Source organism: Amaranthus tricolor, chromosome 4 (assembly GCF_026212465.1).
Source record: "Amaranthus tricolor cultivar Red isolate AtriRed21 chromosome 4, ASM2621246v1, whole genome shotgun sequence".
In the NCBI taxonomy this organism is placed as follows: domain Eukaryota; kingdom Viridiplantae; phylum Streptophyta; class Magnoliopsida; order Caryophyllales; family Amaranthaceae; genus Amaranthus; species Amaranthus tricolor.
The window spans coordinates 33323072-33342731 of NC_080050.1; the positions used below are offsets into that span (position 1 = coordinate 33323072).

Consider the following 19660-nt stretch of genomic DNA (forward strand, 5'->3'; position numbering starts at 1 on the left):
TAATATAATCCTTGGAAGTAATTTTATTTATAAAAATATAACTCGCAACCGGGCCCCGGCCTCGAATTCACGGGCACTCGAAAGGTAGGACCCGTTGAGGCGGGTCGATGCGCATGCGAACGAATTGTTCGAAAGAGGCGTGCATCGGTGCGTTCGCGTAAGCGGAAATTGCACCGGATCCCGTCGGAACTCCCCGCGGAAGCGTGCCCGGCGTGGATGGCCTCTTGATTTCCAAGTGTTGCGCGGATTTCTTAAATATTTCGTCGTTTTTTTGTTGCGAGTTCACCTGGCTTTTACAGCCGGCGGACTCTTTTGTGAATCGGACAATACCGGGAGGGTGAAAAACAGTATTTGGGAAGAAGAAGGCTCGAAATAAGGGGTCTCGGTTGCGAATTTACGAGCTTCGGAATGCTCTGGTTTTTTACTTTTGGGCGGCAACGCGCATGTAATCAAATTGTTACGGTGATTGAACGGGTGCGATCATACCAGCACTAATGCACCGGATCCCATCAGAACTCCGCAGTTAAGCGTGCTTGGGCGAGAGTAGTACTAGGATGGGTGACCTCCTGGGAAGTCCTCGTGTTGCACCCCTTTTTCCGTTCTTTTTTTTTTTTTTTAATTTTTTTTTTTTTTTTTTTTGTTTCCGCTGCACTTGAGCAAGAGCCATTTCAGTGATTATGGTAATATAATCCTTGGAAGTAATTTTATTTATAAAAATATAACTCGCAACCGGGCCCCGGCCTCGAATTCACGGGCACTCGAAAGGTAGGACCCGTTGAGGCGGGTCGATGCGCATGCGAACGAATTGTTCGAAAGAGGCGTGCATCGGTGCGTTCGCGTAAGCGGAAATTGCACCGGATCCCGTCGGAACTCCCCGCGGAAGCGTGCCCGGCGTGGATGGCCTCTTGATTTCCAAGTGTTGCGCGGATTTCTTAAATATTTCGTCGTTTTTTTGTTGCGAGTTCACCTGGCTTTTACAGCCGGCGGACTCTTTTGTGAATCGGACAATACCGGGAGGGTGAAAAACAGTATTTGGGAAGAAGAAGGCTCGAAATAAGGGGTCTCGGTTGCGAATTTACGAGCTTCGGAATGCTCTGGTTTTTTACTTTTGGGCGGCAACGCGCATGTAATCAAATTGTTACGGTGATTGAACGGGTGCGATCATACCAGCACTAATGCACCGGATCCCATCAGAACTCCGCAGTTAAGCGTGCTCGGGCGAGAGTAGTACTAGGATGGGTGACCTCCTGGGAAGTCCTCGTGTTGCACCCCTTTTTCCGTTCTTTTTTTTTTTTTTTAATTTTTTTTTTTTTTTTTTTTGTTTCCGCTGCACTTGAGCAAGAGCCATTTCAGTGATTATGGTAATATAATCCTTGGAAGTAATTTTATTTATAAAAATATAACTCGCAACCGGGCCCCGGCCTCGAATTCACGGGCACTCGAAAGGTAGGACCCGTTGAGGCGGGTCGATGCGCATGCGAACGAATTGTTCGAAAGAGGCGTGCATCGGTGCGTTCGCGTAAGCGGAAATTGCACCGGATCCCGTCGGAACTCCCCGCGGAAGCGTGCCCGGCGTGGATGGCCTCTTGATTTCCAAGTGTTGCGCGGATTTCTTAAATATTTCGTCGTTTTTTTGTTGCGAGTTCACCTGGCTTTTACAGCCGGCGGACTCTTTTGTGAATCGGACAATACCGGGAGGGTGAAAAACAGTATTTGGGAAGAAGAAGGCTCGAAATAAGGGGTCTCGGTTGCGAATTTACGAGCTTCGGAATGCTCTGGTTTTTTACTTTTGGGCGGCAACGCGCATGTAATCAAATTGTTACGGTGATTGAACGGGTGCGATCATACCAGCACTAATGCACCGGATCCCATCAGAACTCCGCAGTTAAGCGTGCTTGGGCGAGAGTAGTACTAGGATGGGTGACCTCCTGGGAAGTCCTCGTGTTGCACCCCTTTTTCCGTTCTTTTTTTTTTTTTTTAATTTTTTTTTTTTTTTTTTTTGTTTCCGCTGCACTTGAGCAAGAGCCATTTCAGTGATTATGGTAATATAATCCTTGGAAGTAATTTTATTTATAAAAATATAACTCGCAACCGGGCCCCGGCCTCGAATTCACGGGCACTCGAAAGGTAGGACCCGTTGAGGCGGGTCGATGCGCATGCGAACGAATTGTTCGAAAGAGGCGTGCATCGGTGCGTTCGCGTAAGCGGAAATTGCACCGGATCCCGTCGGAACTCCCCGCGGAAGCGTGCCCGGCGTGGATGGCCTCTTGATTTCCAAGTGTTGCGCGGATTTCTTAAATATTTCGTCGTTTTTTTGTTGCGAGTTCACCTGGCTTTTACAGCCGGCGGACTCTTTTGTGAATCGGACAATACCGGGAGGGTGAAAAACAGTATTTGGGAAGAAGAAGGCTCGAAATAAGGGGTCTCGGTTGCGAATTTACGAGCTTCGGAATGCTCTGGTTTTTTACTTTTGGGCGGCAACGCGCATGTAATCAAATTGTTACGGTGATTGAACGGGTGCGATCATACCAGCACTAATGCACCGGATCCCATCAGAACTCCGCAGTTAAGCGTGCTTGGGCGAGAGTAGTACTAGGATGGGTGACCTCCTGGGAAGTCCTCGTGTTGCACCCCTTTTTCCGTTCTTTTTTTTTTTTTTTAATTTTTTTTTTTTTTTTTTTTGTTTCCGCTGCACTTGAGCAAGAGCCATTTCAGTGATTATGGTAATATAATCCTTGGAAGTAATTTTATTTATAAAAATATAACTCGCAACCGGGCCCCGGCCTCGAATTCACGGGCACTCGAAAGGTAGGACCCGTTGAGGCGGGTCGATGCGCATGCGAACGAATTGTTCGAAAGAGGCGTGCATCGGTGCGTTCGCGTAAGCGGAAATTGCACCGGATCCCGTCGGAACTCCCCGCGGAAGCGTGCCCGGCGTGGATGGCCTCTTGATTTCCAAGTGTTGCGCGGATTTCTTAAATATTTCGTCGTTTTTTTGTTGCGAGTTCACCTGGCTTTTACAGCCGGCGGACTCTTTTGTGAATCGGACAATACCGGGAGGGTGAAAAACAGTATTTGGGAAGAAGAAGGCTCGAAATAAGGGGTCTCGGTTGCGAATTTACGAGCTTCGGAATGCTCTGGTTTTTTACTTTTGGGCGGCAACGCGCATGTAATCAAATTGTTACGGTGATTGAACGGGTGCGATCATACCAGCACTAATGCACCGGATCCCATCAGAACTCCGCAGTTAAGCGTGCTTGGGCGAGAGTAGTACTAGGATGGGTGACCTCCTGGGAAGTCCTCGTGTTGCACCCCTTTTTCCGTTCTTTTTTTTTTTTTTTAATTTTTTTTTTTTTTTTTTTTGTTTCCGCTGCACTTGAGCAAGAGCCATTTCAGTGATTATGGTAATATAATCCTTGGAAGTAATTTTATTTATAAAAATATAACTCGCAACCGGGCCCCGGCCTCGAATTCACGGGCACTCGAAAGGTAGGACCCGTTGAGGCGGGTCGATGCGCATGCGAACGAATTGTTCGAAAGAGGCGTGCATCGGTGCGTTCGCGTAAGCGGAAATTGCACCGGATCCCGTCGGAACTCCCCGCGGAAGCGTGCCCGGCGTGGATGGCCTCTTGATTTCCAAGTGTTGCGCGGATTTCTTAAATATTTCGTCGTTTTTTTGTTGCGAGTTCACCTGGCTTTTACAGCCGGCGGACTCTTTTGTGAATCGGACAATACCGGGAGGGTGAAAAACAGTATTTGGGAAGAAGAAGGCTCGAAATAAGGGGTCTCGGTTGCGAATTTACGAGCTTCGGAATGCTCTGGTTTTTTACTTTTGGGCGGCAACGCGCATGTAATCAAATTGTTACGGTGATTGAACGGGTGCGATCATACCAGCACTAATGCACCGGATCCCATCAGAACTCCGCAGTTAAGCGTGCTTGGGCGAGAGTAGTACTAGGATGGGTGACCTCCTGGGAAGTCCTCGTGTTGCACCCCTTTTTCCGTTCTTTTTTTTTTTTTTTAATTTTTTTTTTTTTTTTTTTTGTTTCCGCTGCACTTGAGCAAGAGCCATTTCAGTGATTATGGTAATATAATCCTTGGAAGTAATTTTATTTATAAAAATATAACTCGCAACCGGGCCCCGGCCTCGAATTCACGGGCACTCGAAAGGTAGGACCCGTTGAGGCGGGTCGATGCGCATGCGAACGAATTGTTCGAAAGAGGCGTGCATCGGTGCGTTCGCGTAAGCGGAAATTGCACCGGATCCCGTCGGAACTCCCCGCGGAAGCGTGCCCGGCGTGGATGGCCTCTTGATTTCCAAGTGTTGCGCGGATTTCTTAAATATTTCGTCGTTTTTTTGTTGCGAGTTCACCTGGCTTTTACAGCCGGCGGACTCTTTTGTGAATCGGACAATACCGGGAGGGTGAAAAACAGTATTTGGGAAGAAGAAGGCTCGAAATAAGGGGTCTCGGTTGCGAATTTACGAGCTTCGGAATGCTCTGGTTTTTTACTTTTGGGCGGCAACGCGCATGTAATCAAATTGTTACGGTGATTGAACGGGTGCGATCATACCAGCACTAATGCACCGGATCCCATCAGAACTCCGCAGTTAAGCGTGCTTGGGCGAGAGTAGTACTAGGATGGGTGACCTCCTGGGAAGTCCTCGTGTTGCACCCCTTTTTCCGTTCTTTTTTTTTTTTTTTAATTTTTTTTTTTTTTTTTTTTGTTTCCGCTGCACTTGAGCAAGAGCCATTTCAGTGATTATGGTAATATAATCCTTGGAAGTAATTTTATTTATAAAAATATAACTCGCAACCGGGCCCCGGCCTCGAATTCACGGGCACTCGAAAGGTAGGACCCGTTGAGGCGGGTCGATGCGCATGCGAACGAATTGTTCGAAAGAGGCGTGCATCGGTGCGTTCGCGTAAGCGGAAATTGCACCGGATCCCGTCGGAACTCCCCGCGGAAGCGTGCCCGGCGTGGATGGCCTCTTGATTTCCAAGTGTTGCGCGGATTTCTTAAATATTTCGTCGTTTTTTTGTTGCGAGTTCACCTGGCTTTTACAGCCGGCGGACTCTTTTGTGAATCGGACAATACCGGGAGGGTGAAAAACAGTATTTGGGAAGAAGAAGGCTCGAAATAAGGGGTCTCGGTTGCGAATTTACGAGCTTCGGAATGCTCTGGTTTTTTACTTTTGGGCGGCAACGCGCATGTAATCAAATTGTTACGGTGATTGAACGGGTGCGATCATACCAGCACTAATGCACCGGATCCCATCAGAACTCCGCAGTTAAGCGTGCTTGGGCGAGAGTAGTACTAGGATGGGTGACCTCCTGGGAAGTCCTCGTGTTGCACCCCTTTTTCCGTTCTTTTTTTTTTTTTTTAATTTTTTTTTTTTTTTTTTTTGTTTCCGCTGCACTTGAGCAAGAGCCATTTCAGTGATTATGGTAATATAATCCTTGGAAGTAATTTTATTTATAAAAATATAACTCGCAACCGGGCCCCGGCCTCGAATTCACGGGCACTCGAAAGGTAGGACCCGTTGAGGCGGGTCGATGCGCATGCGAACGAATTGTTCGAAAGAGGCGTGCATCGGTGCGTTCGCGTAAGCGGAAATTGCACCGGATCCCGTCGGAACTCCCCGCGGAAGCGTGCCCGGCGTGGATGGCCTCTTGATTTCCAAGTGTTGCGCGGATTTCTTAAATATTTCGTCGTTTTTTTGTTGCGAGTTCACCTGGCTTTTACAGCCGGCGGACTCTTTTGTGAATCGGACAATACCGGGAGGGTGAAAAACAGTATTTGGGAAGAAGAAGGCTCGAAATAAGGGGTCTCGGTTGCGAATTTACGAGCTTCGGAATGCTCTGGTTTTTTACTTTTGGGCGGCAACGCGCATGTAATCAAATTGTTACGGTGATTGAACGGGTGCGATCATACCAGCACTAATGCACCGGATCCCATCAGAACTCCGCAGTTAAGCGTGCTTGGGCGAGAGTAGTACTAGGATGGGTGACCTCCTGGGAAGTCCTCGTGTTGCACCCCTTTTTCCGTTCTTTTTTTTTTTTTTTAATTTTTTTTTTTTTTTTTTTTGTTTCCGCTGCACTTGAGCAAGAGCCATTTCAGTGATTATGGTAATATAATCCTTGGAAGTAATTTTATTTATAAAAATATAACTCGCAACCGGGCCCCGGCCTCGAATTCACGGGCACTCGAAAGGTAGGACCCGTTGAGGCGGGTCGATGCGCATGCGAACGAATTGTTCGAAAGAGGCGTGCATCGGTGCGTTCGCGTAAGCGGAAATTGCACCGGATCCCGTCGGAACTCCCCGCGGAAGCGTGCCCGGCGTGGATGGCCTCTTGATTTCCAAGTGTTGCGCGGATTTCTTAAATATTTCGTCGTTTTTTTGTTGCGAGTTCACCTGGCTTTTACAGCCGGCGGACTCTTTTGTGAATCGGACAATACCGGGAGGGTGAAAAACAGTATTTGGGAAGAAGAAGGCTCGAAATAAGGGGTCTCGGTTGCGAATTTACGAGCTTCGGAATGCTCTGGTTTTTTACTTTTGGGCGGCAACGCGCATGTAATCAAATTGTTACGGTGATTGAACGGGTGCGATCATACCAGCACTAATGCACCGGATCCCATCAGAACTCCGCAGTTAAGCGTGCTTGGGCGAGAGTAGTACTAGGATGGGTGACCTCCTGGGAAGTCCTCGTGTTGCACCCCTTTTTCCGTTCTTTTTTTTTTTTTTTAATTTTTTTTTTTTTTTTTTTTGTTTCCGCTGCACTTGAGCAAGAGCCATTTCAGTGATTATGGTAATATAATCCTTGGAAGTAATTTTATTTATAAAAATATAACTCGCAACCGGGCCCCGGCCTCGAATTCACGGGCACTCGAAAGGTAGGACCCGTTGAGGCGGGTCGATGCGCATGCGAACGAATTGTTCGAAAGAGGCGTGCATCGGTGCGTTCGCGTAAGCGGAAATTGCACCGGATCCCGTCGGAACTCCCCGCGGAAGCGTGCCCGGCGTGGATGGCCTCTTGATTTCCAAGTGTTGCGCGGATTTCTTAAATATTTCGTCGTTTTTTTGTTGCGAGTTCACCTGGCTTTTACAGCCGGCGGACTCTTTTGTGAATCGGACAATACCGGGAGGGTGAAAAACAGTATTTGGGAAGAAGAAGGCTCGAAATAAGGGGTCTCGGTTGCGAATTTACGAGCTTCGGAATGCTCTGGTTTTTTACTTTTGGGCGGCAACGCGCATGTAATCAAATTGTTACGGTGATTGAACGGGTGCGATCATACCAGCACTAATGCACCGGATCCCATCAGAACTCCGCAGTTAAGCGTGCTTGGGCGAGAGTAGTACTAGGATGGGTGACCTCCTGGGAAGTCCTCGTGTTGCACCCCTTTTTCCGTTCTTTTTTTTTTTTTTTAATTTTTTTTTTTTTTTTTTTTGTTTCCGCTGCACTTGAGCAAGAGCCATTTCAGTGATTATGGTAATATAATCCTTGGAAGTAATTTTATTTATAAAAATATAACTCGCAACCGGGCCCCGGCCTCGAATTCACGGGCACTCGAAAGGTAGGACCCGTTGAGGCGGGTCGATGCGCATGCGAACGAATTGTTCGAAAGAGGCGTGCATCGGTGCGTTCGCGTAAGCGGAAATTGCACCGGATCCCGTCGGAACTCCCCGCGGAAGCGTGCCCGGCGTGGATGGCCTCTTGATTTCCAAGTGTTGCGCGGATTTCTTAAATATTTCGTCGTTTTTTTGTTGCGAGTTCACCTGGCTTTTACAGCCGGCGGACTCTTTTGTGAATCGGACAATACCGGGAGGGTGAAAAACAGTATTTGGGAAGAAGAAGGCTCGAAATAAGGGGTCTCGGTTGCGAATTTACGAGCTTCGGAATGCTCTGGTTTTTTACTTTTGGGCGGCAACGCGCATGTAATCAAATTGTTACGGTGATTGAACGGGTGCGATCATACCAGCACTAATGCACCGGATCCCATCAGAACTCCGCAGTTAAGCGTGCTTGGGCGAGAGTAGTACTAGGATGGGTGACCTCCTGGGAAGTCCTCGTGTTGCACCCCTTTTTCCGTTCTTTTTTTTTTTTTTTAATTTTTTTTTTTTTTTTTTTTGTTTCCGCTGCACTTGAGCAAGAGCCATTTCAGTGATTATGGTAATATAATCCTTGGAAGTAATTTTATTTATAAAAATATAACTCGCAACCGGGCCCCGGCCTCGAATTCACGGGCACTCGAAAGGTAGGACCCGTTGAGGCGGGTCGATGCGCATGCGAACGAATTGTTCGAAAGAGGCGTGCATCGGTGCGTTCGCGTAAGCGGAAATTGCACCGGATCCCGTCGGAACTCCCCGCGGAAGCGTGCCCGGCGTGGATGGCCTCTTGATTTCCAAGTGTTGCGCGGATTTCTTAAATATTTCGTCGTTTTTTTGTTGCGAGTTCACCTGGCTTTTACAGCCGGCGGACTCTTTTGTGAATCGGACAATACCGGGAGGGTGAAAAACAGTATTTGGGAAGAAGAAGGCTCGAAATAAGGGGTCTCGGTTGCGAATTTACGAGCTTCGGAATGCTCTGGTTTTTTACTTTTGGGCGGCAACGCGCATGTAATCAAATTGTTACGGTGATTGAACGGGTGCGATCATACCAGCACTAATGCACCGGATCCCATCAGAACTCCGCAGTTAAGCGTGCTTGGGCGAGAGTAGTACTAGGATGGGTGACCTCCTGGGAAGTCCTCGTGTTGCACCCCTTTTTCCGTTCTTTTTTTTTTTTTTTAATTTTTTTTTTTTTTTTTTTGTTTCCGCTGCACTTGAGCAAGAGCCATTTCAGTGATTATGGTAATATAATCCTTGGAAGTAATTTTATTTATAAAAATATAACTCGCAACCGGGCCCCGGCCTCGAATTCACGGGCACTCGAAAGGTAGGACCCGTTGAGGCGGGTCGATGCGCATGCGAACGAATTGTTCGAAAGAGGCGTGCATCGGTGCGTTCGCGTAAGCGGAAATTGCACCGGATCCCGTCGGAACTCCCCGCGGAAGCGTGCCCGGCGTGGATGGCCTCTTGATTTCCAAGTGTTGCGCGGATTTCTTAAATATTTCGTCGTTTTTTTGTTGCGAGTTCACCTGGCTTTTACAGCCGGCGGACTCTTTTGTGAATCGGACAATACCGGGAGGGTGAAAAACAGTATTTGGGAAGAAGAAGGCTCGAAATAAGGGGTCTCGGTTGCGAATTTACGAGCTTCGGAATGCTCTGGTTTTTTACTTTTGGGCGGCAACGCGCATGTAATCAAATTGTTACGGTGATTGAACGGGTGCGATCATACCAGCACTAATGCACCGGATCCCATCAGAACTCCGCAGTTAAGCGTGCTTGGGCGAGAGTAGTACTAGGATGGGTGACCTCCTGGGAAGTCCTCGTGTTGCACCCCTTTTTCCGTTCTTTTTTTTTTTTTTTAATTTTTTTTTTTTTTTTTTTGTTTCCGCTGCACTTGAGCAAGAGCCATTTCAGTGATTATGGTAATATAATCCTTGGAAGTAATTTTATTTATAAAAATATAACTCGCAACCGGGCCCCGGCCTCGAATTCACGGGCACTCGAAAGGTAGGACCCGTTGAGGCGGGTCGATGCGCATGCGAACGAATTGTTCGAAAGAGGCGTGCATCGGTGCGTTCGCGTAAGCGGAAATTGCACCGGATCCCGTCGGAACTCCCCGCGGAAGCGTGCCCGGCGTGGATGGCCTCTTGATTTCCAAGTGTTGCGCGGATTTCTTAAATATTTCGTCGTTTTTTTGTTGCGAGTTCACCTGGCTTTTACAGCCGGCGGACTCTTTTGTGAATCGGACAATACCGGGAGGGTGAAAAACAGTATTTGGGAAGAAGAAGGCTCGAAATAAGGGGTCTCGGTTGCGAATTTACGAGCTTCGGAATGCTCTGGTTTTTTACTTTTGGGCGGCAACGCGCATGTAATCAAATTGTTACGGTGATTGAACGGGTGCGATCATACCAGCACTAATGCACCGGATCCCATCAGAACTCCGCAGTTAAGCGTGCTTGGGCGAGAGTAGTACTAGGATGGGTGACCTCCTGGGAAGTCCTCGTGTTGCACCCCTTTTTCCGTTCTTTTTTTTTTTTTTTAATTTTTTTTTTTTTTTTTTTGTTTCCGCTGCACTTGAGCAAGAGCCATTTCAGTGATTATGGTAATATAATCCTTGGAAGTAATTTTATTTATAAAAATATAACTCGCAACCGGGCCCCGGCCTCGAATTCACGGGCACTCGAAAGGTAGGACCCGTTGAGGCGGGTCGATGCGCATGCGAACGAATTGTTCGAAAGAGGCGTGCATCGGTGCGTTCGCGTAAGCGGAAATTGCACCGGATCCCGTCGGAACTCCCCGCGGAAGCGTGCCCGGCGTGGATGGCCTCTTGATTTCCAAGTGTTGCGCGGATTTCTTAAATATTTCGTCGTTTTTTTGTTGCGAGTTCACCTGGCTTTTACAGCCGGCGGACTCTTTTGTGAATCGGACAATACCGGGAGGGTGAAAAACAGTATTTGGGAAGAAGAAGGCTCGAAATAAGGGGTCTCGGTTGCGAATTTACGAGCTTCGGAATGCTCTGGTTTTTTACTTTTGGGCGGCAACGCGCATGTAATCAAATTGTTACGGTGATTGAACGGGTGCGATCATACCAGCACTAATGCACCGGATCCCATCAGAACTCCGCAGTTAAGCGTGCTTGGGCGAGAGTAGTACTAGGATGGGTGACCTCCTGGGAAGTCCTCGTGTTGCACCCCTTTTTCCGTTCTTTTTTTTTTTTTTTAATTTTTTTTTTTTTTTTTTTGTTTCCGCTGCACTTGAGCAAGAGCCATTTCAGTGATTATGGTAATATAATCCTTGGAAGTAATTTTATTTATAAAAATATAACTCGCAACCGGGCCCCGGCCTCGAATTCACGGGCACTCGAAAGGTAGGACCCGTTGAGGCGGGTCGATGCGCATGCGAACGAATTGTTCGAAAGAGGCGTGCATCGGTGCGTTCGCGTAAGCGGAAATTGCACCGGATCCCGTCGGAACTCCCCGCGGAAGCGTGCCCGGCGTGGATGGCCTCTTGATTTCCAAGTGTTGCGCGGATTTCTTAAATATTTCGTCGTTTTTTTGTTGCGAGTTCACCTGGCTTTTACAGCCGGCGGACTCTTTTGTGAATCGGACAATACCGGGAGGGTGAAAAACAGTATTTGGGAAGAAGAAGGCTCGAAATAAGGGGTCTCGGTTGCGAATTTACGAGCTTCGGAATGCTCTGGTTTTTTACTTTTGGGCGGCAACGCGCATGTAATCAAATTGTTACGGTGATTGAACGGGTGCGATCATACCAGCACTAATGCACCGGATCCCATCAGAACTCCGCAGTTAAGCGTGCTTGGGCGAGAGTAGTACTAGGATGGGTGACCTCCTGGGAAGTCCTCGTGTTGCACCCCTTTTTCCGTTCTTTTTTTTTTTTTTTAATTTTTTTTTTTTTTTTTTTGTTTCCGCTGCACTTGAGCAAGAGCCATTTCAGTGATTATGGTAATATAATCCTTGGAAGTAATTTTATTTATAAAAATATAACTCGCAACCGGGCCCCGGCCTCGAATTCACGGGCACTCGAAAGGTAGGACCCGTTGAGGCGGGTCGATGCGCATGCGAACGAATTGTTCGAAAGAGGCGTGCATCGGTGCGTTCGCGTAAGCGGAAATTGCACCGGATCCCGTCGGAACTCCCCGCGGAAGCGTGCCCGGCGTGGATGGCCTCTTGATTTCCAAGTGTTGCGCGGATTTCTTAAATATTTCGTCGTTTTTTTGTTGCGAGTTCACCTGGCTTTTACAGCCGGCGGACTCTTTTGTGAATCGGACAATACCGGGAGGGTGAAAAACAGTATTTGGGAAGAAGAAGGCTCGAAATAAGGGGTCTCGGTTGCGAATTTACGAGCTTCGGAATGCTCTGGTTTTTTACTTTTGGGCGGCAACGCGCATGTAATCAAATTGTTACGGTGATTGAACGGGTGCGATCATACCAGCACTAATGCACCGGATCCCATCAGAACTCCGCAGTTAAGCGTGCTTGGGCGAGAGTAGTACTAGGATGGGTGACCTCCTGGGAAGTCCTCGTGTTGCACCCCTTTTTCCGTTCTTTTTTTTTTTTTTTAATTTTTTTTTTTTTTTTTTTTGTTTCCGCTGCACTTGAGCAAGAGCCATTTCAGTGATTATGGTAATATAATCCTTGGAAGTAATTTTATTTATAAAAATATAACTCGCAACCGGGCCCCGGCCTCGAATTCACGGGCACTCGAAAGGTAGGACCCGTTGAGGCGGGTCGATGCGCATGCGAACGAATTGTTCGAAAGAGGCGTGCATCGGTGCGTTCGCGTAAGCGGAAATTGCACCGGATCCCGTCGGAACTCCCCGCGGAAGCGTGCCCGGCGTGGATGGCCTCTTGATTTCCAAGTGTTGCGCGGATTTCTTAAATATTTCGTCGTTTTTTTGTTGCGAGTTCACCTGGCTTTTACAGCCGGCGGACTCTTTTGTGAATCGGACAATACCGGGAGGGTGAAAAACAGTATTTGGGAAGAAGAAGGCTCGAAATAAGGGGTCTCGGTTGCGAATTTACGAGCTTCGGAATGCTCTGGTTTTTTACTTTTGGGCGGCAACGCGCATGTAATCAAATTGTTACGGTGATTGAACGGGTGCGATCATACCAGCACTAATGCACCGGATCCCATCAGAACTCCGCAGTTAAGCGTGCTTGGGCGAGAGTAGTACTAGGATGGGTGACCTCCTGGGAAGTCCTCGTGTTGCACCCCTTTTTCCGTTCTTTTTTTTTTTTTTTAATTTTTTTTTTTTTTTTTTTTGTTTCCGCTGCACTTGAGCAAGAGCCATTTCAGTGATTATGGTAATATAATCCTTGGAAGTAATTTTATTTATAAAAATATAACTCGCAACCGGGCCCCGGCCTCGAATTCACGGGCACTCGAAAGGTAGGACCCGTTGAGGCGGGTCGATGCGCATGCGAACGAATTGTTCGAAAGAGGCGTGCATCGGTGCGTTCGCGTAAGCGGAAATTGCACCGGATCCCGTCGGAACTCCCCGCGGAAGCGTGCCCGGCGTGGATGGCCTCTTGATTTCCAAGTGTTGCGCGGATTTCTTAAATATTTCGTCGTTTTTTTGTTGCGAGTTCACCTGGCTTTTACAGCCGGCGGACTCTTTTGTGAATCGGACAATACCGGGAGGGTGAAAAACAGTATTTGGGAAGAAGAAGGCTCGAAATAAGGGGTCTCGGTTGCGAATTTACGAGCTTCGGAATGCTCTGGTTTTTTACTTTTGGGCGGCAACGCGCATGTAATCAAATTGTTACGGTGATTGAACGGGTGCGATCATACCAGCACTAATGCACCGGATCCCATCAGAACTCCGCAGTTAAGCGTGCTTGGGCGAGAGTAGTACTAGGATGGGTGACCTCCTGGGAAGTCCTCGTGTTGCACCCCTTTTTCCGTTCTTTTTTTTTTTTTTTAATTTTTTTTTTTTTTTTTTTGTTTCCGCTGCACTTGAGCAAGAGCCATTTCAGTGATTATGGTAATATAATCCTTGGAAGTAATTTTATTTATAAAAATATAACTCGCAACCGGGCCCCGGCCTCGAATTCACGGGCACTCGAAAGGTAGGACCCGTTGAGGCGGGTCGATGCGCATGCGAACGAATTGTTCGAAAGAGGCGTGCATCGGTGCGTTCGCGTAAGCGGAAATTGCACCGGATCCCGTCGGAACTCCCCGCGGAAGCGTGCCCGGCGTGGATGGCCTCTTGATTTCCAAGTGTTGCGCGGATTTCTTAAATATTTCGTCGTTTTTTTGTTGCGAGTTCACCTGGCTTTTACAGCCGGCGGACTCTTTTGTGAATCGGACAATACCGGGAGGGTGAAAAACAGTATTTGGGAAGAAGAAGGCTCGAAATAAGGGGTCTCGGTTGCGAATTTACGAGCTTCGGAATGCTCTGGTTTTTTACTTTTGGGCGGCAACGCGCATGTAATCAAATTGTTACGGTGATTGAACGGGTGCGATCATACCAGCACTAATGCACCGGATCCCATCAGAACTCCGCAGTTAAGCGTGCTTGGGCGAGAGTAGTACTAGGATGGGTGACCTCCTGGGAAGTCCTCGTGTTGCACCCCTTTTTCCGTTCTTTTTTTTTTTTTTTAATTTTTTTTTTTTTTTTTTTGTTTCCGCTGCACTTGAGCAAGAGCCATTTCAGTGATTATGGTAATATAATCCTTGGAAGTAATTTTATTTATAAAAATATAACTCGCAACCGGGCCCCGGCCTCGAATTCACGGGCACTCGAAAGGTAGGACCCGTTGAGGCGGGTCGATGCGCATGCGAACGAATTGTTCGAAAGAGGCGTGCATCGGTGCGTTCGCGTAAGCGGAAATTGCACCGGATCCCGTCGGAACTCCCCGCGGAAGCGTGCCCGGCGTGGATGGCCTCTTGATTTCCAAGTGTTGCGCGGATTTCTTAAATATTTCGTCGTTTTTTTGTTGCGAGTTCACCTGGCTTTTACAGCCGGCGGACTCTTTTGTGAATCGGACAATACCGGGAGGGTGAAAAACAGTATTTGGGAAGAAGAAGGCTCGAAATAAGGGGTCTCGGTTGCGAATTTACGAGCTTCGGAATGCTCTGGTTTTTTACTTTTGGGCGGCAACGCGCATGTAATCAAATTGTTACGGTGATTGAACGGGTGCGATCATACCAGCACTAATGCACCGGATCCCATCAGAACTCCGCAGTTAAGCGTGCTTGGGCGAGAGTAGTACTAGGATGGGTGACCTCCTGGGAAGTCCTCGTGTTGCACCCCTTTTTCCGTTCTTTTTTTTTTTTTTTAATTTTTTTTTTTTTTTTTTTGTTTCCGCTGCACTTGAGCAAGAGCCATTTCAGTGATTATGGTAATATAATCCTTGGAAGTAATTTTATTTATAAAAATATAACTCGCAACCGGGCCCCGGCCTCGAATTCACGGGCACTCGAAAGGTAGGACCCGTTGAGGCGGGTCGATGCGCATGCGAACGAATTGTTCGAAAGAGGCGTGCATCGGTGCGTTCGCGTAAGCGGAAATTGCACCGGATCCCGTCGGAACTCCCCGCGGAAGCGTGCCCGGCGTGGATGGCCTCTTGATTTCCAAGTGTTGCGCGGATTTCTTAAATATTTCGTCGTTTTTTTGTTGCGAGTTCACCTGGCTTTTACAGCCGGCGGACTCTTTTGTGAATCGGACAATACCGGGAGGGTGAAAAACAGTATTTGGGAAGAAGAAGGCTCGAAATAAGGGGTCTCGGTTGCGAATTTACGAGCTTCGGAATGCTCTGGTTTTTTACTTTTGGGCGGCAACGCGCATGTAATCAAATTGTTACGGTGATTGAACGGGTGCGATCATACCAGCACTAATGCACCGGATCCCATCAGAACTCCGCAGTTAAGCGTGCTTGGGCGAGAGTAGTACTAGGATGGGTGACCTCCTGGGAAGTCCTCGTGTTGCACCCCTTTTTCCGTTCTTTTTTTTTTTTTTTAATTTTTTTTTTTTTTTTTTTGTTTCCGCTGCACTTGAGCAAGAGCCATTTCAGTGATTATGGTAATATAATCCTTGGAAGTAATTTTATTTATAAAAATATAACTCGCAACCGGGCCCCGGCCTCGAATTCACGGGCACTCGAAAGGTAGGACCCGTTGAGGCGGGTCGATGCGCATGCGAACGAATTGTTCGAAAGAGGCGTGCATCGGTGCGTTCGCGTAAGCGGAAATTGCACCGGATCCCGTCGGAACTCCCCGCGGAAGCGTGCCCGGCGTGGATGGCCTCTTGATTTCCAAGTGTTGCGCGGATTTCTTAAATATTTCGTCGTTTTTTTGTTGCGAGTTCACCTGGCTTTTACAGCCGGCGGACTCTTTTGTGAATCGGACAATACCGGGAGGGTGAAAAACAGTATTTGGGAAGAAGAAGGCTCGAAATAAGGGGTCTCGGTTGCGAATTTACGAGCTTCGGAATGCTCTGGTTTTTTACTTTTGGGCGGCAACGCGCATGTAATCAAATTGTTACGGTGATTGAACGGGTGCGATCATACCAGCACTAATGCACCGGATCCCATCAGAACTCCGCAGTTAAGCGTGCTTGGGCGAGAGTAGTACTAGGATGGGTGACCTCCTGGGAAGTCCTCGTGTTGCACCCCTTTTTCCGTTCTTTTTTTTTTTTTTTAATTTTTTTTTTTTTTTTTTTTGTTTCCGCTGCACTTGAGCAAGAGCCATTTCAGTGATTATGGTAATATAATCCTTGGAAGTAATTTTATTTATAAAAATATAACTCGCAACCGGGCCCCGGCCTCGAATTCACGGGCACTCGAAAGGTAGGACCCGTTGAGGCGGGTCGATGCGCATGCGAACGAATTGTTCGAAAGAGGCGTGCATCGGTGCGTTCGCGTAAGCGGAAATTGCACCGGATCCCGTCGGAACTCCCCGCGGAAGCGTGCCCGGCGTGGATGGCCTCTTGATTTCCAAGTGTTGCGCGGATTTCTTAAATATTTCGTCGTTTTTTTGTTGCGAGTTCACCTGGCTTTTACAGCCGGCGGACTCTTTTGTGAATCGGACAATACCGGGAGGGTGAAAAACAGTATTTGGGAAGAAGAAGGCTCGAAATAAGGGGTCTCGGTTGCGAATTTACGAGCTTCGGAATGCTCTGGTTTTTTACTTTTGGGCGGCAACGCGCATGTAATCAAATTGTTACGGTGATTGAACGGGTGCGATCATACCAGCACTAATGCACCGGATCCCATCAGAACTCCGCAGTTAAGCGTGCTTGGGCGAGAGTAGTACTAGGATGGGTGACCTCCTGGGAAGTCCTCGTGTTGCACCCCTTTTTCCGTTCTTTTTTTTTTTTTTTAATTTTTTTTTTTTTTTTTTTGTTTCCGCTGCACTTGAGCAAGAGCCATTTCAGTGATTATGGTAATATAATCCTTGGAAGTAATTTTATTTATAAAAATATAACTCGCAACCGGGCCCCGGCCTCGAATTCACGGGCACTCGAAAGGTAGGACCCGTTGAGGCGGGTCGATGCGCATGCGAACGAATTGTTCGAAAGAGGCGTGCATCGGTGCGTTCGCGTAAGCGGAAATTGCACCGGATCCCGTCGGAACTCCCCGCGGAAGCGTGCCCGGCGTGGATGGCCTCTTGATTTCCAAGTGTTGCGCGGATTTCTTAAATATTTCGTCGTTTTTTTGTTGCGAGTTCACCTGGCTTTTACAGCCGGCGGACTCTTTTGTGAATCGGACAATACCGGGAGGGTGAAAAACAGTATTTGGGAAGAAGAAGGCTCGAAATAAGGGGTCTCGGTTGCGAATTTACGAGCTTCGGAATGCTCTGGTTTTTTACTTTTGGGCGGCAACGCGCATGTAATCAAATTGTTACGGTGATTGAACGGGTGCGATCATACCAGCACTAATGCACCGGATCCCATCAGAACTCCGCAGTTAAGCGTGCTTGGGCGAGAGTAGTACTAGGATGGGTGACCTCCTGGGAAGTCCTCGTGTTGCACCCCTTTTTCCGTTCTTTTTTTTTTTTTTTAATTTTTTTTTTTTTTTTTTTGTTTCCGCTGCACTTGAGCAAGAGCCATTTCAGTGATTATGGTAATATAATCCTTGGAAGTAATTTTATTTATAAAAATATAACTCGCAACCGGGCCCCGGCCTCGAATTCACGGGCACTCGAAAGGTAGGACCCGTTGAGGCGGGTCGATGCGCATCGCGAACGAATTGTTCGAAAGAGGCGTGCATCGGTGCGTTCGCGTAAGCGGAAATTGCACCGGATCCCGTCGGAACTCCCCGCGGAAGCGTGCCCGGCGTGGATGGCCTCTTGATTTCCAAGTGTTGCGCGGATTTCTTAAATATTTCGTCGTTTTTTTGTTGCGAGTTCACCTGGCTTTTACAGCCGGCGGACTCTTTTGTGAATCGGACAATACCGGGAGGGTGAAAAACAGTATTTGGGAAGAAGAAGGCTCGAAATAAGGGGTCTCGGTTGCGAATTTACGAGCTTCGGAATGCTCTGGTTTTTTACTTTTGGGCGGCAACGCGCATGTAATCAAATTGTTACGGTGATTGAACGGGTGCGATCATACCAGCACTAATGCACCGGATCCCATCAGAACTCCGCAGTTAAGCGTGCTTGGGCGAGAGTAGTACTAGGATGGGTGACCTCCTGGGAAGTCCTCGTGTTGCACCCCTTTTTCCGTTCTTTTTTTTTTTTTTTAATTTTTTTTTTTTTTTTTTTGTTTCCGCTGCACTTGAGCAAGAGCCATTTCAGTGATTATGGTAATATAATCCTTGGAAGTAATTTTATTTATAAAAATATAACTCGCAACCGGGCCCCGGCCTCGAATTCACGGGCACTCGAAAGGTAGGACCCGTTGAGGCGGGTCGATGCGCATGCGAACGAATTGTTCGAAAGAGGCGTGCATCGGTGCGTTCGCGTAAGCGGAAATTGCACCGGATCCCGTCGGAACTCCCCGCGGAAGCGTGCCCGGCGTGGATGGCCTCTTGATTTCCAAGTGTTGCGCGGATTTCTTAAATATTTCGTCGTTTTTTTGTTGCGAGTTCACCTGGCTTTTACAGCCGGCGGACTCTTTTGTGAATCGGACAATACCGGGAGGGTGAAAAACAGTATTTGGGAAGAAGAAGGCTCGAAATAAGGGGTCTCGGTTGCGAATTTACGAGCTTCGGAATGCTCTGGTTTTTTACTTTTGGGCGGCAACGCGCATGTAATCAAATTGTTACGGTGATTGAACGGGTGCGATCATACCAGCACTAATGCACCGGATCCCATCAGAACTCCGCAGTTAAGCGTGCTTGGGCGAGAGTAGTACTAGGATGGGTGACCTCCTGGGAAGTCCTCGTGTTGCACCCCTTTTTCCGTTCTTTTTTTTTTTTTTTAATTTTTTTTTTTTTTTTTTTGTTTCCGCTGCACTTGAGCAAGAGCCATTTCAGTGATTATGGTAATATAATCCTTGGAAGTAATTTTATTTATAAAAATATAACTCGCAACCGGGCCCCGGCCTCGAATTCACGGGCACTCGAAAGGTAGGACCCGTTGAGGCGGGTCGATGCGCATGCGAACGAATTGTTCGAAAGAGGCGTGCATCGGTGCGTTCGCGTAAGCGGAAATTGCACCGGATCCCGTCGGAACTCCCCGCGGAAGCGTGCCCGGCGTGGATGGCCTCTTGATTTCCAAGTGTTGCGCGGATTTCTTAAATATTTCGTCGTTTTTTTGTTGCGAGTTCACCTGGCTTTTACAGCCGGCGGACTCTTTTGTGAATCGGACAATACCGGGAGGGTGAAAAACAGTATTTGGGAAGAAGAAGGCTCGAAATAAGGGGTCTCGGTTGCGAATTTACGAGCTTCGGAATGCTCTGGTTTTTTACTTTTGGGCGGCAACGCGCATGTAATCAAATTGTTACGGTGATTGAACGGGTGCGATCATACCAGCACTAATGCACCGGATCCCATCAGAACTCCGCAGTTAAGCGTGCTTGGGCGAGAGTAGTACTAGGATGGGTGACCTCCTGGGAAGTCCTCGTGTTGCACCCCTTTTTCCGTTCTT

General features: G+C 47.8%; 29 non-coding genes across 29 annotated transcripts; all 29 read left to right on the plus strand.

The window, feature by feature from the left end:
- Positions 1 to 472: 472 nt before the first annotated feature.
- On the plus strand, positions 473 to 591 carry LOC130811575 (5S ribosomal RNA). Its single transcript, XR_009041209.1, has one exon. It is a non-coding gene; the product is annotated as a 5S ribosomal RNA (ribosomal RNA).
- A 562-nt stretch (positions 592 to 1153) lies between these two features.
- On the plus strand, positions 1154 to 1272 carry LOC130811718 (5S ribosomal RNA). Its single transcript, XR_009041346.1, has one exon. It is a non-coding gene; the product is annotated as a 5S ribosomal RNA (ribosomal RNA).
- A 562-nt stretch (positions 1273 to 1834) lies between these two features.
- Positions 1835 to 1953, plus strand: LOC130811576 (5S ribosomal RNA). Its single transcript, XR_009041210.1, has one exon. It is a non-coding gene; the product is annotated as a 5S ribosomal RNA (ribosomal RNA).
- Positions 1954 to 2515: 562 nt separating this feature from the next.
- On the plus strand, positions 2516 to 2634 carry LOC130811577 (5S ribosomal RNA). The gene has a single exon (XR_009041211.1). It is a non-coding gene; the product is annotated as a 5S ribosomal RNA (ribosomal RNA).
- A 562-nt stretch (positions 2635 to 3196) lies between these two features.
- LOC130811578 (5S ribosomal RNA) lies at positions 3197 to 3315 on the plus strand. The gene has a single exon (XR_009041212.1). It is a non-coding gene; the product is annotated as a 5S ribosomal RNA (ribosomal RNA).
- A 562-nt stretch (positions 3316 to 3877) lies between these two features.
- Positions 3878 to 3996, plus strand: LOC130811580 (5S ribosomal RNA). The gene has a single exon (XR_009041213.1). It is a non-coding gene; the product is annotated as a 5S ribosomal RNA (ribosomal RNA).
- Positions 3997 to 4558: 562 nt separating this feature from the next.
- On the plus strand, positions 4559 to 4677 carry LOC130811581 (5S ribosomal RNA). Its single transcript, XR_009041214.1, has one exon. It is a non-coding gene; the product is annotated as a 5S ribosomal RNA (ribosomal RNA).
- Positions 4678 to 5239: 562 nt separating this feature from the next.
- Positions 5240 to 5358, plus strand: LOC130811582 (5S ribosomal RNA). Its single transcript, XR_009041215.1, has one exon. It is a non-coding gene; the product is annotated as a 5S ribosomal RNA (ribosomal RNA).
- Positions 5359 to 5920: 562 nt separating this feature from the next.
- On the plus strand, positions 5921 to 6039 carry LOC130811583 (5S ribosomal RNA). Its single transcript, XR_009041216.1, has one exon. It is a non-coding gene; the product is annotated as a 5S ribosomal RNA (ribosomal RNA).
- Positions 6040 to 6601: 562 nt separating this feature from the next.
- LOC130811584 (5S ribosomal RNA) lies at positions 6602 to 6720 on the plus strand. Its single transcript, XR_009041217.1, has one exon. It is a non-coding gene; the product is annotated as a 5S ribosomal RNA (ribosomal RNA).
- A 562-nt stretch (positions 6721 to 7282) lies between these two features.
- LOC130811586 (5S ribosomal RNA) lies at positions 7283 to 7401 on the plus strand. The gene has a single exon (XR_009041219.1). It is a non-coding gene; the product is annotated as a 5S ribosomal RNA (ribosomal RNA).
- A 562-nt stretch (positions 7402 to 7963) lies between these two features.
- LOC130811587 (5S ribosomal RNA) lies at positions 7964 to 8082 on the plus strand. The gene has a single exon (XR_009041220.1). It is a non-coding gene; the product is annotated as a 5S ribosomal RNA (ribosomal RNA).
- Positions 8083 to 8644: 562 nt separating this feature from the next.
- On the plus strand, positions 8645 to 8763 carry LOC130811588 (5S ribosomal RNA). The gene has a single exon (XR_009041221.1). It is a non-coding gene; the product is annotated as a 5S ribosomal RNA (ribosomal RNA).
- A 561-nt stretch (positions 8764 to 9324) lies between these two features.
- Positions 9325 to 9443, plus strand: LOC130811589 (5S ribosomal RNA). The gene has a single exon (XR_009041222.1). It is a non-coding gene; the product is annotated as a 5S ribosomal RNA (ribosomal RNA).
- Positions 9444 to 10004: 561 nt separating this feature from the next.
- LOC130811590 (5S ribosomal RNA) lies at positions 10005 to 10123 on the plus strand. Its single transcript, XR_009041223.1, has one exon. It is a non-coding gene; the product is annotated as a 5S ribosomal RNA (ribosomal RNA).
- A 561-nt stretch (positions 10124 to 10684) lies between these two features.
- On the plus strand, positions 10685 to 10803 carry LOC130811591 (5S ribosomal RNA). Its single transcript, XR_009041224.1, has one exon. It is a non-coding gene; the product is annotated as a 5S ribosomal RNA (ribosomal RNA).
- A 561-nt stretch (positions 10804 to 11364) lies between these two features.
- LOC130811592 (5S ribosomal RNA) lies at positions 11365 to 11483 on the plus strand. Its single transcript, XR_009041225.1, has one exon. It is a non-coding gene; the product is annotated as a 5S ribosomal RNA (ribosomal RNA).
- A 561-nt stretch (positions 11484 to 12044) lies between these two features.
- LOC130811593 (5S ribosomal RNA) lies at positions 12045 to 12163 on the plus strand. The gene has a single exon (XR_009041226.1). It is a non-coding gene; the product is annotated as a 5S ribosomal RNA (ribosomal RNA).
- A 562-nt stretch (positions 12164 to 12725) lies between these two features.
- LOC130811594 (5S ribosomal RNA) lies at positions 12726 to 12844 on the plus strand. Its single transcript, XR_009041227.1, has one exon. It is a non-coding gene; the product is annotated as a 5S ribosomal RNA (ribosomal RNA).
- A 562-nt stretch (positions 12845 to 13406) lies between these two features.
- Positions 13407 to 13525, plus strand: LOC130811596 (5S ribosomal RNA). Its single transcript, XR_009041228.1, has one exon. It is a non-coding gene; the product is annotated as a 5S ribosomal RNA (ribosomal RNA).
- A 561-nt stretch (positions 13526 to 14086) lies between these two features.
- LOC130811598 (5S ribosomal RNA) lies at positions 14087 to 14205 on the plus strand. Its single transcript, XR_009041230.1, has one exon. It is a non-coding gene; the product is annotated as a 5S ribosomal RNA (ribosomal RNA).
- Positions 14206 to 14766: 561 nt separating this feature from the next.
- On the plus strand, positions 14767 to 14885 carry LOC130811599 (5S ribosomal RNA). Its single transcript, XR_009041231.1, has one exon. It is a non-coding gene; the product is annotated as a 5S ribosomal RNA (ribosomal RNA).
- Positions 14886 to 15446: 561 nt separating this feature from the next.
- On the plus strand, positions 15447 to 15565 carry LOC130811600 (5S ribosomal RNA). Its single transcript, XR_009041232.1, has one exon. It is a non-coding gene; the product is annotated as a 5S ribosomal RNA (ribosomal RNA).
- Positions 15566 to 16126: 561 nt separating this feature from the next.
- LOC130811601 (5S ribosomal RNA) lies at positions 16127 to 16245 on the plus strand. Its single transcript, XR_009041233.1, has one exon. It is a non-coding gene; the product is annotated as a 5S ribosomal RNA (ribosomal RNA).
- Positions 16246 to 16807: 562 nt separating this feature from the next.
- Positions 16808 to 16926, plus strand: LOC130811602 (5S ribosomal RNA). Its single transcript, XR_009041234.1, has one exon. It is a non-coding gene; the product is annotated as a 5S ribosomal RNA (ribosomal RNA).
- A 561-nt stretch (positions 16927 to 17487) lies between these two features.
- LOC130811603 (5S ribosomal RNA) lies at positions 17488 to 17606 on the plus strand. The gene has a single exon (XR_009041235.1). It is a non-coding gene; the product is annotated as a 5S ribosomal RNA (ribosomal RNA).
- Positions 17607 to 18168: 562 nt separating this feature from the next.
- LOC130811604 (5S ribosomal RNA) lies at positions 18169 to 18287 on the plus strand. The gene has a single exon (XR_009041236.1). It is a non-coding gene; the product is annotated as a 5S ribosomal RNA (ribosomal RNA).
- Positions 18288 to 18848: 561 nt separating this feature from the next.
- On the plus strand, positions 18849 to 18967 carry LOC130811605 (5S ribosomal RNA). Its single transcript, XR_009041237.1, has one exon. It is a non-coding gene; the product is annotated as a 5S ribosomal RNA (ribosomal RNA).
- A 561-nt stretch (positions 18968 to 19528) lies between these two features.
- LOC130811606 (5S ribosomal RNA) lies at positions 19529 to 19647 on the plus strand. Its single transcript, XR_009041238.1, has one exon. It is a non-coding gene; the product is annotated as a 5S ribosomal RNA (ribosomal RNA).
- Positions 19648 to 19660: the final 13 nt, after the last annotated feature.